This window comes from Pseudophryne corroboree, chromosome 1, assembly GCF_028390025.1.
Source record: "Pseudophryne corroboree isolate aPseCor3 chromosome 1, aPseCor3.hap2, whole genome shotgun sequence".
Classification (NCBI taxonomy): Eukaryota; Metazoa; Chordata; class Amphibia; order Anura; family Myobatrachidae; genus Pseudophryne; species Pseudophryne corroboree.
Window position 1 is genome coordinate 694,085,558 of NC_086444.1, and position 17,896 is coordinate 694,103,453.

General features: G+C 38.4%; 1 long non-coding RNA gene across 1 annotated transcript; it reads left to right on the top strand.

Annotated features, from left to right (window-relative positions):
- Positions 1-474: 474 nt before the first annotated feature.
- LOC134935534 (uncharacterized) lies at positions 475-1,867 on the top strand. The gene is made up of 2 exons (XR_010180257.1): positions 475-628; positions 1,153-1,867. It is a non-coding gene; the product is annotated as an uncharacterized LOC134935534 (long non-coding RNA).
- Positions 1,868-17,896: the final 16,029 nt, after the last annotated feature.

Consider the following 17,896-nt stretch of genomic DNA (forward strand, 5'->3'; position numbering starts at 1 on the left):
CTGGAATGCTGAGCCAGCCTCAGGAGACACTTGAAAGGTAAATAATGGCGTCCAGTTACCCGGATCGTGACACATAGAAGCATCATTAAGCAGCACATTATAAAGTTTCTGCTTGGATGACAGACTACAGATTTTGTGTTTTCAAAGGAATTCTTGTTATGAAGATACGTACAGAAAGAGGATTAAAAGTGCATGAGGAAAGTGAGAGCTTACATAGTTTGTAGTTGTGTTCAAATGTATGCCGTGTGATTGTGAAAATATGTTTTGCTTAGTGGTTTGTAAGTTGTACGATATGGCATACATCAGCTTAGGAGTAGTGTTTTGCAACATTTGAACTTCTGGCCATGCCCCCACTCTGACTGAAGCAGAGGATGCTGCTGATGCTGGTAAATACATAAACCTTGGGTGTGTTTTAGCCTCAATGTTCACTCAAAAATAACTCAACCACTTTTTCCCAAAGGTCCATCAACACACGAATTGCCCCGGCAGAGGCGCAGCCTGGGTGTGTCATCCAGACCACCACTACAGCCATCACCACCACAACGCATATCCCTTGTCTCAGCCGTGCCCCCACAGCAACTGCTGGACAGTTCGCCACCCATGTCACCGCATTCCTCACAGCTGCCTGGTGAGTTGATTTGCACAATCACACAAGACACATATTAACACATACCCATTACACTACTGAAAACAGTGCTAAATATGCTATACTAGTGTTGGCCTACTTAAGATGCCATGTTGACCTTAACTAGTCACAGTAAACTTGACAATTATGTTACACCTTCTAGAATGGAACACATGAAATGTGAATGAATGAGATGTCCTATATCCCACATTTAGGCAAAATGCAAGCTTACTTAAAATACTGCAATGTTTTCAAACTGATTTATGAAGCAAATTAGTGCAAAACTTAAGTGGTAAATATTTTCACGCAAACTAAATGGACACTATTGCCTCAAAACACTTAGGCCAACAAATGTGAGGTGCATATGTATAAAAACTAAGACACAATATATGTTACCAATATAGGCTTACCAACACACACTAAAATTTATAAAAAAACACAATAGTAGCAATAATAAAACAAAACACACTGGCAAAATAAATAAAAAAATATATATATCCTGACACACAACTGCTTTCTATTTTCAGCAGACACGAATCTTCTGGAAAGTCAGCTATGCCAACTGCAGGCAACAGAAAATGAAGAAACATATACCCTCAATCTAACTGCTATACCACCGCCAGACCCAACAACCACACAGTTTGTAACTCCGACCACTCACCAGACACCTGAGCAGGACAGAAACCCTACTACACCTATAGCACAGTCACAAGACCAGGCATTTTGGGACAGCTGGTCCACCCAGCAAGCTAATAATTTAGATTTTTTGCGTAAGTAAACACACTATATTTCCAGTCTTTCCCATCACGTTCCACGCATCAGCAGAAGCAACAGCATACAAACTAATGAGCTCACCCGAATGGCAAACACATTAGAATTAATGAGGGCTGACAATAATCGCATGATCGATACCTTCCAAAGAGTCATGGCTGAAAATCAAAGGCTACATCAAACCTACATACAGATATTGACTGCAAACCAAACCACACAAGACACCATGGTCAGAATCATGGAGAGCCACACATCTGCAACTAGAGACTTAAATTTGACTCTGACTACACTAACCCAGCATCTCACTCATCAGGGTGAGCACACAAGTTTGAGTTTCTCTACCACAACCCCCTTGGTGACACCTGTAAAGTCCCCTCCCAGACGTTTGGCCAGAAGTCAGCCAGACACCAGCGGGAAAGGCCCACCCACATCAAGAGGCTGACCTGTAAAATAAATTAACATAATCATGTCTTCAAAGCATTCATAACATTTTTTATGCTAGCTGCATTTTGGTTTTGCACTCACAAGTGTGAGAAGTGCTTTTTGTTTGTTAACTAAGTTTTATACCAAACTAACGTATAAGAAAAACAAGATAAACATGATACAGTTGTTTTGGTATTGTTTACATAACAATTTATCTAGAGTTGGTTAATGAAATCATATGCATGCTCACAATCAATATACATATCTTACTGTCACGCTCGGCATAAGTTGGGGTTACGACAATTGAGTTTTGACTGAAGGGACAGCTGCCTGTGAGGAGAGTAAACGAGGTGGCTGAATGTAATTCCTCCTCATGGGGTGGAGGTCTAACTAAGTGTTAGCATTGGCAGAAGAACGTAAAGAAAAGGAGTACTCTGTAGGGAAAAAACCATAGTTTTAATGAATAGCAGGCTGTATACAGATATTTGAGAAATTGAAGAAACTGGATGAGAGAACTAGAGTTTATGGTTAAATGGCTTGAAGAGTGAAGATGAAGAACTCTGGTAAAGAAAAACTGAAGACTGTGTTTTATGATTAGAAGTCGAGGTTGAAGAACACCAGTTTAAAGAACTGAAAAACTGTGGTTTATGATTGAAAGAGGTGTCTGAAGAACTTTGCCTTTGAAGAAGTGCAGACTGTGGTTTGTGATTGGAAGACGAGGCTGAAGAACTTTGACTTTGAAGAAGTGAAGACTGTGGGATTGAAGATGAGGCTGAAGAACTTTGACTTTGAAGAAGTGAGGACAGTGGTATTGTGATTGAAAGATGAGGCTGAAGAACTTTGACTTTGTAGAACTGAAGACTCTGGGATTGAGATTGAAGATGTCTGCAGGAACTTCCATTAGCACATGAAGCTCCTCTACGACCTGGGACCCCGTGAGCACTTCCACGAGTGGCGATGGACTTAGATGGCAGGACTGTAGCAGCGTTAGGTAACCGATAGATGAGAGCAACCAGGAGCAGGGCACCAGAAGCAACCTGGGAGCACAGAGCTGGAGAACCTTTCACAAGGAGGTAACTTAAAGCACTGGCACTCTCCCTCTGGGCCAGCCCCTTTTGTAAGGGGAGATCACACAGGATTGGCTGAACACAGAATGGGAACTTCATTGGAAATTCTCTGTTCTCCAACATGGCTGCCCCCAGCACAGGAGACATACTCAGCTGTAGCACACAGCTTTAGCCCAGCTCTGGCCTCTGAAACACTAATGCTGTGTCACCACTAGAGGACCTTACCGCAGCGATCCCCTCCACAGCGCCTGGCTCTCCAGACCCCTAGCCTTCAGAAGCCGCACACCCGTCCAGGTGGACCCACTGCCAGCAGCTCCCTGACGCTGCAGTCACGCCAACCAATGGGACGGCAACCCCCGGGAGTACCTGGCGGCTGTAATGCTCCGGATCCTGACATTACTCATGCAGCAGAGGTTAAGTATTTATATTTTTACAAAAGAAAGTTACATTACATCATTCTTTTAGGTAATGTCGAAGTCGAAAAATATTGCAGTACACACATCACGTACAAACTTCACACAGATGGCCTCCGTGCGTGTACTTGTTCTGCCGTGCATACACATATTCGCAATTTGCGTATGATCACTCCCGCGGTCCTGCGCATTAGCGCGTGGTATGGGTAATTACGGTAGAGTTTGCGATCGCATGGAAAAGCCATAAAAACACATTACATATTTAATCCAAATAGTGCACAATGTACACATAGTCTCCCTGCACCACACCAGCAAGTTGCAAAAGTTTAAATTGTATCAGAACAAAGGGATTCACCTTTACAGGATAAGAGGGGACAGAACTAGGTTATAAGGAGGTGTTTGGTATCCAGCTGTAGGGTATATTAAGGGCAATATTCCGGTGGTGGTTTGCAGAAGATCGCACGTTCCTGCGAATAGTTATGTGCAGGAGCAGAATATAAATATTAACTGTATTTGCTGTACATTTGGTATGCGGCGGGAACCCAGAGGAGACCACCTGCAAGTGCACCTGGAACAGACATCGCCCACCTATTCAAATCGACCTATGACCTCTCCTGTACTGTAAATGACCATCCCTGTGTCCAATGGACATAGAGATTACAGGTTCCATTGTGTTAGGTTTTGGACTATTGTATAAAAAGCCAGCTGCATGCCCAGTCATAGAAAGACTCTGAAGGTCATCTACCCTGATGACTGAGGACCGGGCCGGGAAGCGCAGGCGAAACTAAAACGTATGTACCATTGACTGTAGCCATTTTTCTATTGTATTGTATTGTATTGTTATTGTAACCCCCTTTCAGTAATTATATGTTGGTGTGTCGGAACCCGGCATTTTAAATACAATCTGGTGTCGTGTCTCCTTTCCCTGCTAGGGTTATAAGTGTATTTCAGTTACACGTGTAGCTGCTAAGTGCTCACGGAGTATCTTTGGGTGTGTACACACTGCGTGTACTTTGTACGGCCAGCACGGCGTTTGTACGCAAAGTACGTACATGGTACGGGGCTTTGTACGCTAATGGTTTAAAAAGTACATAGGCTAAGGATTGATTACAGCGGCCGCAGCGGCTCCATTTTAAAATCTATTGAATGTCTTTTTAAAGTGTTGCTTTTAGTCCTGTATGTAAATCAACGTTTACAGTAATGTTACCTAAGGATTATGATTTATGCATGAGGATACATTCAGAAACACAAAACAGCACTACATAAATGCTGTGCAGATATAATGTTTACTATAACAGGACAGGATTTAAAGAAAATTGGAAACAATAGAAATACCAAAAAAAAGTGTACTGTGGTGCAAAACATAACAGCTATCCTACAAAACACACCCAATACAGAACCAACCAGAAAGGAACCTTAATACACTTACCTTAGTAATTGACAAGTAGTGATGGATGTCAAACACGCAAGCCAAAAGCAGTTGTAGTTGAACTTAGAACTTTTGTACGATTCAAGGAGATTTGCAGCCGAGTTTAAGGTGTTTACGGCCGAAAACACAAATACGAATCCTTAGTAAATTACCGTGTTATATAAAATAACAACCGTATTTGACCGATGGTGTATTCATTCGTATTTGTGTTCGCGGCTGTGTAAAAAAATACGAATGCAACAAACACGGACAAATTTCTGGGTTAGTAATTTCCTGAGACGCCACATAGAGTAGAAAATGGAACTCGAATGGATTCAAATTAATTTTGGACTTTAGTAAATATATCCCTAGGTCTTCATCTATTTCATTTTTTCCCCAAAAGATATTTTGCGCATCTGTAGACCTCTTTTATGGTCTTTATCTGCAGTTACTAAATGATCTCCTTCCTGACACTAAATGTTATCCAACTTATTGATAAAATCTGTGGATTCTTTTAACTGTGCCTTTCCCTATACAACTAAAGTTTAGAGATACAGGGAGGTATTCAATTAGCTTATCAAATTCCTATTCTGTCGAAAACAGTATTTTTCCGCAGAAAAAAACAGTCGAATTGATTTCACATATTGGAGGTCATTCCGATTTGTTTGCTCGTTGCCGATTTTCGCTATACTGCGATTAGTCGCTTACTGCGCATGCGCAAGGTTCGCAGAGCGCATGTGCTTAGTTATTTTACACAAAAGTTAGGTATTTTACTCACGTCATAACAAAGCTTTTTCATCGTTGTGCTGATCGTAGTGTGATTGACAGGAAGTGGGTGTTTCAGGGCGGAAACTGGCCGTTTTATGGGAGTGTGCGGAAAAACGCAGGCATTCGAGTTGCAAAACGCAGGAGTGGCTGGAGAAACGGGGGAGTGGTTGGTCAAACGCTGGGTGTGTTTGTGACGTCAAACCAGGAATGAAAAGGACTGAGCTGGTCGCAATGGCTGAGTAAGTCTAGAGCTACTCAGAAACTGCTAAGAAATTTCTATTCGCAATTCTGCTAATCTTTCGTTCGCACTTCTGCTAAGCTAAGATACACTCCCAGAGGGCAGCGGCTTAGCGTGTGCAATGCTGCTAAAAGCAGCTAGCGAGCGAACAACTCGGAATCACCCCCATTCATCGGTCCTGTTTTTGACTGAAAAATGGTCGGAAATCTTCCACCTTTTGACTTTTCGCCTGTCGAATATTGGTAATGTAGAAATAGCGTCTTTTCAGCCAAAACTTATTCAAATGAAGACCTTCAAAACATTTTCTGTGGTTTTGGATGTAACTTTTGCTGATGTATTTCCAACAGCTTTTTTGGGTGAAAACCGCAAACAAACTTTTAAAATATATTTTTTCATTTTTTTCTTTTTATTTCTCTAAGCATATTTATTTTTTTCTTCAAGAAATATACTAATGTTTGAGGTTTTTAAGAGCCACATTAATATATTTTGATTTTTTTATAATTATTATTTACTCATGATGCACTTTATATTCCCATGATGCACTTTATACCCATGTGATCCACATTTTTACCCCCAATTCAATTCACCCAACAAATCAGCCACTCTATTTTTTGGACTTCATGGAGCATCAGCTATTACAGTCTTCTGTCTTGGAAACATTTTGTTATGGAAATCCACATATTTTCATAATACACATCATTTTTTTTTTATACATTACTTTTTATTGAACATTTTTCACACATAAAGGGGATACAGAAAAACAGATAGGGAAAACAAATAATGTAAAATCAGAAAGTAGGGGAGCCAGATACACTTCATACATCACATTTAATACCCTGCTGACCTTTAAGTATAAGAAAAAGTTGATATATTAGAATGAAAATCATTAGAAATCTTACGAAGGAGAATGCAGCACAGACAATCAGATGGAGAGCTATAAATAGTAGAGTGGCCCATTCGTTCTCTACAAAAGGTACCTATATAAGCAAAAGTATCAAATCCCCATAGAAAGGGGAAAGGGGGGAGAAACCAGTTACACAACGGGTGCACACTACCCAACTCAATCAAGATATAATTTATATACACTGCTCAAAAAAATAAAGGGAACACTAAAATAACACATCCTAGATCTGAATGAATGAAATATTCTTATTAAATACTTTGTTCTTTACATAGTTGAATGTGCTGACAACAAAATCACACAAAAATTAACAATGAAAATCAAATTTATTAACCCATGGAGGTCTGGATTTGGAGTCACACTCAAAATTAAAGTGGAAAAACACACTACAGGCTGATCCAACTTTGATGTAATGTCCTTAAATCAAGTCAAAATGAGGCTCAGTAATGTGTGTGGCATCCACGTGCCTGTATGACCTCCCTACAACGTCTGGGCATGCTCCTGATGAGGTGGCGGATGGTCTCCTGAGGGATCTCCTCCCAGATCTGGACTAAAGCGTCTGCCAACTGCTGGACAGTCTGTGGTGCAACGTAGCGTTGGTGGATGGAGCGAGACATGATGTCCCAGATGTGCTCAATTGGATTCAGGTCTGGGGAATGGGCGGGCCAGTCCATAGCATCAATGCCTTCGTCTTGCAGGAACTGCTGATACACTCCAGCCACGTGAGGTCTAGCATTGTCTGGCATTAGGAGGAACCCAGGGCCAACCGCACCAGCATATGGTCTCACAAGGGGTCTGAGGAACTCATCTCGGTACCTAATGGCAGTCAGGCTACCTCTGGTGAGCACATGGAGGGCTGTGCGGCCCCCCAAAGAAATGCCACCCCACACCATTACTGACCCACTGCCAAACCGGTCATGCTGGAGGATGTTGCAGGCAGCAGAACGTTCTGCTTGGCGTCTCCAGACTCTGTCACGTCTGTCACATGTGCTCAGTGAGAACCTGTTTCATCTGTGAAGAGCACAGGGCGCCAGTGGTGAATTTGCCAATCTTGGTGTTCTCTGGCAAATGCAAAACGTCCTGCACGGTGTTGGGCTGTAAGCACAACCCCCACCTGTGGACGTCGGGCCCTCATACCACCCTCATGGAGTCTGTTTCTGATCATTTGAGTAGACACATGCACATTTGTGGCTTGCTGGAGGTCATTTTGCAGGGCTCTGGCAGTGCTCCTCCTGTTCCTCCTTGCACAAAGGCGGAGGTAGCGGTCCTGCTGCTGGGTTGTTGCCCTCCTACAGCCTCCTCCACGTCTCCTGATGTACTGGCCTGTCTCCTGGTAGCGCCTCCATGCTCTGGACACTACGCTGACAGACACAGCAAACCTTCTTGCCACAGCTCGCATTGATGTGCCATCCTGGATGAGCTGCACTACCTGAGCCACTTGTGTGGGTTGTAGGGAGGTCATACAGGCACGTGGAGGCCACACACACTACTGAGCCTCATTTTGACTTGTTTTAAGGACATTACATCAAAGTTGGATCAGCCTGTAGTGTGTTTTTCCACTTTAATTTTGAGGGTGACTCCAAATCCAGACCTCCGTGGGTTAATAAATTTGATTTTCATTGATAATTTTTGTGTGATTTTGTTGTCAGCACATTCAACTATGTAAAGAACAAAGTATTTAATAAGAATATTTCATTCATTCAGATCTAGGATGTGTTATTTTAGTGTTCCCTTTATTTTTTTGAGCATTGTATATCTATCTATCTATCTATCTATCTATCTATCTATCTATCTATCTATCTATCTATCTGCAACAGTAATATTGAATAAAGGCCTCAATACCTGTTGACCTAAGTTATAGTTTTAAAATAATATAGTTGTACTCTTGGGACTGAATCTGTCCTTTATTAGTATTCAAGCGAAGTATTAAAATCCAAAAATAAATAAAATGGGTTTTTTTTTAAACATGAGAGAGAATGAACATAAAGTGAATAAAGAATTAAAAACAACGCAATTGTGTTGTCCCCTTTGTATAATTTCACCTATTTAATTCAGTACATGAAACACGAAAGAATTTATATACAGCACTGTGTCAGTGCTAAACTTATACAGAAACCTATATGCTTATATGCACTGGAGCCTTAACAGTATATTTACAGAGGGAAATATGTGCTGTTCATAAGCTCATAGTCTGTCACATAAGGTTGTGCACATAGTATTCAGATATTGCAACAGTAATTCATTGCTCCTGTTGTTTGGGCTATGCTTATAATACAATGTTTCTGATACTGTTGCTAAACAGGTTAATTGAAACAGTGTTATTAAACATGTAACTGTTCCTAGAACACCACACAGTATGATCAGACTTGAGTTCTGATATTACACGCACTGTTTAAACATGGAGGGGATTTATAGGGGTTATATGTGTGCTTTAGTAATGTCAGTCTGTATTGTATCCCACATATGACTTAAAATGCCAGGATATTTTTAAGGATGCGCAGATATGTCACAATATGAATAGACCCTATATCCAATGGGCTATTTTGTCAGCCCCTATACAATATAGATCTTTTTAATAGAGTTGTTAATAACCCATTGCAATGTGAAGGATATCTCTTACATACACATGCTGTGAGTTGCTTTCAGTATTTCAAGGGATATATGCAATGCCTGTATGTATGGCTGCTCAGGACCAAATATCACTTTCTACTGTTCCATATATAAGGCAATGCTCAGCAATAATATACAGATAAAGCATGTGTTTCTTTATCCCTCAATAAATATCCGTTGATGGGGGTAATTCCAAGTTGATCGCAGCAGGAAATTTTTTAGCAGTTGGGCAAAACTATGTGCACTGCAGGGGAGGCAGATATAACATGTGCAGAGAGAGTTAGATTTGGGTGAGTTATATTGTTTCTGTGCAGGGTAAATTCTGGCTGCTTTATTTTACACTGCAATTTAGATTGCAGTTTGAACACACCCCACCCAAATCTAACTCTCTGCACATGTTATATCTGCCTCCCCTGCAGTGCACATGGTTTTGCCCAACTGCTAAAAAAATTCCTGCTGTGATCAACTTGGAATTACCCCCGATGTTGTAACATATAATATGGATTACTAGTGTTTAATTATCACACAACACCATATTAAATTACAGTATATCTGCATGGCAGCACTCATTGTCCGCTCGCCGTGTGATAAGTAAGTGGGTATGTTACACCTTTTGATTTACAATAGTGGTATATCACACTGCACATTCATGAATGGTATTTATACATTTTTTCCTGGGTACACTATCTTCTTGTAACTCTTCCTGTTTAGTGATGTACCCCACAAACCCCTCGTGTTATATTATCTTGGGAACGTAGCTCTAAGCATATGAGCGGCACAGTAGCCGACGTGGGGAAATCGCATCCCCATTTACCTTCTGTAAACAGGTCGTAATTATGTGAAATAGGTCTCAGTAGAGAAAGACCACCTTTCTGTCAAAGTGACAGTTGCCACACCCCTTTCTCCTGGGGCACGCCCCCTTTAATATTAAATTATAGTGTTTGATATCGCTTTTATATAAAATGTAATATAAAATTTATAGAGCTCGATATTAAACTGTATTAAAAGATAATTGCTTTGAAAAGAATGTCATATATGACACACACAAAAAAAAGATATATTTTAAAGTAACACAAAATGTTCTTACATTCCAGCAGCTGAAACTTCATGCCATGTCACATATGGTACTATTTAAAAATCATACCATGTCACACATGGTACTGATTTAAAAAGCATATTGATTTTAATGACCGTGTCCATTTTCTTAGATGCACGGAAGCACAAAAGGGTTCTCACATTCCAGCAGTTAAAATTTCATGCCATGTCACAACTGGTACTGATTTAAAAAAGCGTATTGATTTTAATGACCATATAACAAAAGCATATGGTTATTAATGTAAACATGCAAAATAACAAACACAGTTTCAAAAGTTTTTCAAGCCCATGTGGAATATTTAATAGCAATACTACATAGCCTTTTTCTTTTTTATTATGAATTAAAGAGCATTTAGAAAATTCTAATTTATATTATACAACAGTGCTGGGACATGTTCAGACATGATTCATATATGCATACATATATATGTGCAAAACAAGCTGTACTTATACATTCTCGCACGTTATTTTTTGCAGACGGTTGACCATAGCGAGCCATGAGGCACTACATGCCTCTGTGGCATAACTAGTTAAATTGATGGGCAAATATTAGAATTCTGCCTTTCCGTTATCTAGGAACTAATGACCTCAATGAGACATGAGGCACGACATGCCTCTGTGGCATAACTAGTTAACAAATTGATGGACCAGCCTCAATGAGCCATGAGGCACTACATGCCTCTGTGGCATAACTACTTAACAAATTGATGGTCGAATATTAGAATTCTACCTTTCCATTATCTAGGAACTAATGATAGGAACTAATGACCTCAATGAGCCATGAGGCACTATATGCCTCTGTGGCATAACTAGTTAACAAATTGATGGACCGACCTTAATGAGCCATGAGGCATTACATGCCTCTGTGGCATAACTAGTTAACAAATTGATGGACCGAATATTAGTTTCTGTTTATAACGATTAAAACATAATTATTATACAACAGTGCTGGAACATGTTCAGACACGATTCATATATGCATACATATATATGTGCAAAATAAGCTGTACTTTGACATTTGTCGCACGTTATTTTTTGCAAACGGTTGACCACAATGAGCCATGAGGCACTACATGCCTCTGCGGCATAACTAGTTAACAAATTGATGGGTGAATTGGAAATGATCTAGGAAGTAATGATCACAATGAGCCATGAGGCACTACATTCCTCTGTGGCATAACTAGTTAACAAATTGATGGGCCGAATATTAGTTACTGTTTATTACAATTAAAACATATCATTTAGAGGGTTTCATAGCTGTAACCTTTTGGTAAATTGGGTTGAACAGGGTAATCCCTGCTTAGTGAATACATACCAAAATACTTAGACAATGAGGCAAAACTGTTGCAGGACATACTGGTATGTGTAGTTCAACAATAGCCGCAGGTCTGATGGTTCACCTCCCCATGTTTTAAAGATGATCTAGGGACTAATGACCACAATGAGCCATGAGGCACTACATGCCTCTGTGGCATAACTAGTTAACAAATTGATGGACCGAATATTAGTTTCTGTTTATAACGATTACAACATAATTATTATACAACAGTGCTGGAACATGTTCAGACACGATTCATATATGCAAACGTATATATGTGCAAAACAAGCTGTACTTTGACATTTGTCGCACGTTATTTTTTGCAAACGGTTGACCACAATGAGCCATGAGGCACTACATGCCTCTGCGGCATAACTAGTTAACAAATTGATGGGTTAATTGGAAATGATCTAGGAACTAATGATCACAATGAGTAATGAGGCACTACATGCCTCTGTGGCATAACTAGTTAACAATTTGATGGGTGAATATTAGAATTCTGCCTTTCCATTATCTAGGAACTAATGACCTCAATGAGCCATGAGGCACTACATGCATCTGTGGCATAACTAGTTAACAAATTGATATAGCAAAATGCTTACATCAACAATGAAACAAAACTGTTGCAGGGCATGCTAGTATGTGTAGTTCAACAACAGCTCGAGGACTGAAGGTTCACCTCCCCATGTTTTAAAGATGATCTAGGAACTAATGACCACAATGAGCCATGAGGCACTACATGCCTCTGTGGCATAACTAGTTAACAAATTGATGGGTCGAATATTAGTTACTGTTTATTACAATTAAAACATATCATTTAGAGGGTTTCTCTGCTGTAACCTTTTGGTAAATTGGGTTGAACAGGGTTATCCATGACTAGTGAATACATACCAAAATGCATAGACAATGAGGCAAAACTGTTGCAGGGCATACTGGTATGTGTAGTTCAACAACAGATCGAGGACTGAAGGTTCACCTCCCCATGTTTTAAAGATGATCTAGGAACTAATGACCACAATGAGCTATGAGGCACTACATGCCTCTGTGGCATAACTAGTAAACAAATTGATGGGGCGAATATTAGTTACTGTTTATTACAATTAAAACATATCATTCAGAGGGTTTCATAGCTGTAACCTTTTGGTAAATTGGGTTGAACAGGGTTATCCCTGCTTAGTGAATACATACCAAAATACTTAGACAATGAGGCAAAACTGTTGCAGGGAATACTGGTATGTGTAGTTCAACAACAGCCAGAGGTCTGATGGTTCCCCACCCCATGTTTTAAAGTTATTTCAATGTATATAGCCAGACACGCTGTGTATACACATACATTGTGTATATATATATATATATATACATACCTTGAATTGACTAACCTTAAGCTTTGATGCTGCAAAATCACAAATGACATATTTAAAATAAGGTAATGTGCAGACATGTTTCCTATATGTATACATATATATGTACAAAACAAGTTGAACTGTAATGTGCAGACATGTTTCCTATATGTATACATATATATGTACAAAACAAGTTGAACTTTTTTACATTCTCACGCATAAAATCACAAATGACATGTTTAAAATTAGATCATGTTCAGACATGTGTCCTATATGTATACAGTATATACATAGATATATATGTACAAAATAAGTTGTAATTGATTATTATTTTTTTTGCATTCTCATGCATAATATTCTTGTTCAAATCTCAAGCTGCATTTGTTTGATCTTAAAATGCAACAAAAACATTCTTCATTCTAGAATAAAGCATTGCTTAATACATTGGTTGTTTCAATTAAATGTTATCTATTTTTACTTTACATTTTTTATTTTTTCCCCACATTAGTTAAACAGAAACGTTGGCTTTTAGTTCTACTCTCAGAGCATGTGGCTAGTGTCGCTGCTCTTCTTTGGCAAAATATTTTGGTTAAATTGCATCTTCTCCCCATGCCTGGGGATATTTTTTAATGAGTTTTTAAGCCCGCAGTACAGAGTCTTGGCAAGATATTTCCTTGCAAACTTGGTGTTTTTTAAAAGTTTATTACATTTTCTTTATTATTAAAATTTACATTTTGGCTGCTCATGGCAGCTGCCGTTATCTCTGATCTACCAATGTTGATAAGAATTCAGCCTTTCCATTATCTAGGAAGTAATGACCTCAATGCGCCATGAGGCACTACATGCCTCTGTGGCATAACTAGTTAACAAATGAATGGGTCAAATATTAGTTCAACACACATTATAGCTACCAACACTGTGCAAGTGACAAGTGTACATATACAGTAGTTTTGTTTGATAATATTCTGGGTCTTGTGTAACTTTTCACCCAACCTGCAGGTTATTAGGAGACTCCAATGCTGGCTGAAGTGATTTTCTTCCCTATATAGAAAATGTTTTTGAAGTCCCAATACAATGACATGCATCGCTCACCTTAACCTGTCTGTTCCAATGCGGTTGCATCTTGCCTGTATTTTTCCTCTCCGCAGAAATTTTTGTGCAAAATTAAACCAGTGCAGGATTACTACATTTGTAAAGTGGCAGAAGGCCTTGGCCATACAAAGATTTCTTAAATTGGTATTTAGCAGCATATCAGACTGATAGTCAACACATTGCTGGGCTTAAAAAAAAACAAAAAAAAAAACCTATAGGGTTGTATTGTTTTGTGAAGCTGATTGCACTCACAATTTTTAAAGGATTAATAACTGAAGCTTTATGTGCATGTGTATTATTTCACATGTGTTTGTACAGCTTAGTGTTTGTGTCCCATAGCGATGGAACATGTGATGATATGTGCGGGAACCTATATTAAGCACGGGTCAGGGTGGATAAGGATGGTTACTGGCTTTGGGCTGTGCGCTAGTGCTAACAATAATAATATTCCATTTTACATATTGATAAGCGCACCACTATGCATTTGTCAGGAAGAATAAACTGTCCCAGGCCCCATAGGATTTGTGTCCCGGGCATCCTCTAGGCTGGAGAATAGGCTGCTTGTAGAACGCTCTCATCATTGATTGTCTCAATGTAGAGGAAGGGCGCAGTCTTGGTAGCTTTTAATAACCAATTCCAGCATTCAGCAGGCGTAGTTATTAGTCATGCATCTTAGTCTACCCATAATTACTTTCAAAACACTTAATAAAATTAATAAAAGATTAGGTGTAAAATGAAATATATGTTTCTACACAGGGCTGTGGTACAGTATCTGCAGCTCCTACACACCGCTGTGGTTTAGCCTTCTGGGATCTTCCATGTTGATGTCATGTCATAAGCAAGTCATTAGAATACTTTACTACAAAAGTTGTAAAAGATATGCATTCAAAATTTGAGGAAACAAAGAGAAAATAAAGCTATCTATTGGGTTTCACTAACAAGCACATTGGAAGACTTGACTACTGTTGTTAAAAGACATATGCATTACATGGTATTGAGCCACAAACCACAATGCAGACTAGTAAAATAAAAACAAACTTACATGGGATTCAAACCTATATGAGGTTTACATTGACAGTACAAGACCAACACTCTACCAACTGAGCTACCCAATCTGAACACAAATGATAGAAAATATATCAGATATTTAAGTAAATAAGCTACAATGTCCATGGTACTAAACATGATATATTATATGGGGTGTCATAAGCAAGTCATTAGAATACTTTACTACAAAATTTGTAAAAGATATGCATTCAAAATTTGAGGAAACAAAAAGAAAATAAAGCTATCTATTGGGTTTCACTAACAAGTACATTGGAAGACTTCACTACTGTTGTTAAAAGACATATGCATTACATGGTATAGAGCCACAAACCACAATGCAGACTAGTAAAATAAAAACAAACTTACAGAGGATTCAAACCTATGTGAGGTTTACATTAATAGTGCAAGACCAACTCTCTACCAACCGAGCTACCCCGTCTGAACACAAAATACATATATATCAGAGATTTAAGTAAATAAGCTACAATGTCCATGGTACTAAACATGATATATTCTATGGGGTGTCATAAGCAAGTCATTAGAATACTTTACTGCAAAAGATGTAAAAGATATGCATTAAAAATTTGAGGAAACAAAGAGAAAATAAAGCTATCTATTGGGTTTCACTGACAAGTACATTGGAAGACTTGTGTACTGTTGTTAAAAGACATATGCATTACATGGTATTGAGCCATAAACCACAATGCAGACTAGTAAAATAAAAAAACTTACATTAGATTCAAACCTATGTGAGGTTTACATTGATAGTGCAAGACCAACACTCTACCAACTGAGCTAACCAGTCTGCACACAAACCTCATGAAATTTATCAGAGATTTAAGTAAAAAAGCTACAACGTCCAAGGTACTAAACATGATATATTCTATGGGGTGTCATAAGCAAGTCATTAGAATACTTTACTTCTAAAGTTATAAGACATATGCATTTAATATTTGAAGAAACAAAGAGAAAATAAAGCTATCTATTGGGTTTCACTAAGAAGTACATTGGAATACTTGACTACTGTTGTTAAAAGACATATGCATTACATGGTATTGAGCCACAAACCAGAATGCAGACTAGTAAAATAAAAACAAATTTACATGGATTCAAACCTATGTGAGGTTTACATTAATAGTGCAAGACCAACACTCTACCAACTGAGCTACTCTGTCTGAAAAAAAATCATAACATATATCAGAGATTTAAGTAAATTAGCTACAATGTCCATGGTACTAAACATGATATATTCTATGGGGTGTCATAAGCAAGTCATTAGAATACTTTACTACAAAAGTTGTAAAAGATATGCATTCAAAATTTGAGGAAACAAAGAGAAAATAAAGCTATCTATTGGGTTTCACTAACGAGTACATTGGAAGACTTGACTACTGTTGTTAAAAGACATATGCATTACATGGTATTGAGCCACAAACCACAATGCAGACTTGTAAAATAAAAACAAACTTACATGGGATTCAAAACTATGTGAGGTTTAAATTGATAGTGCAAGACCAACACTCTACCAACTGAGCTAACCAGTATGCACATAAATAACCCAATATTTATCAGAGATTTAAGTAAAAAAGCTACAACGTCCAAGGAACTAAACATGATATATTATATGGGGTGTCATAAGCAAGTCATTAGAATACTTTACTACAAAAGTTGTAAAAGATATGCATTCAAAATTTGAGGAAACAAAGAGAAAATAAAGCTATCTATTGGGTTTCACTAACAAGTACATTGGAAGACTTGACTACTGTTGTTAAAAGACATATGCATTACATGGTATAGAGCCAGAAACCACAATGCAGACTAGTAAAATAAAAACAAACTTACATGGGATTCAAACCTATGTGAGGTTTACATTGATAGTGCAAGACCAACACTGCCAACTGAGCTACCCAGTCTGAACACAAATGACATAAAATATATCAGAGATTTAAGTAAATAAGCTACAATGTCCAAGGTACTAAACATGATATATTCTATGGGGTGTCAAAAGCAAGTAATTAGAATCCTTTACTTCTAAAGTTATAAGACATATGCATTCAATATTTGAAGAAACAAAGAGAAAATAAAGCTATCTATTGGGTTTCACTAACAAGTACATTGGAAGACTTGACTACTGTTGTTAAAAGACATATGCATTACATGGTATTGAGCCACAAACCACAATGCAGACTAGTAAAATAAATACAAACTTACATAGGATTCAAACCTATGTGAGGTTTACATTGATAGTGCAAGACCAACACTCTACCAACTGAGCTACCCAGTCTGAACAGAAATCGCACAAAATATATCAGAGATTTAAGTAAATAAGCTACAATGTCCAAGGTACTAAACATTATGTATTCTATGGGGTGTCATAAGCAAGTCATTAGAATACTTTACTACAAAAGTTGTTAAAGATATGCATTCAAAATTTGAGTAAACAAAGAGAAAATGAAGCAATCTATTGGGTTTCACTAACAAGTAAGTTGGAAGACTTGACTACTGTTGTTAAAAGACATATGTATTTCATGGCATTGAGCCACAAACCACAATGCAGACTAGTAAAATAAAAACAAACTTACATGGGATTCAAACCTATGTGAGGTTTACATTGATAGTGCAAGACTAACACTCGACCAACTGAGCTACCCCGTCTGAAGACCGTGAACCTATATATCAGAGATTTAAGTAAATAAGCTACAATGTCCATGGTACTAAACATGATATATTATATGGGGTGTCATAAGCAAGTCATTAGAATACTTTACTACAAAAGT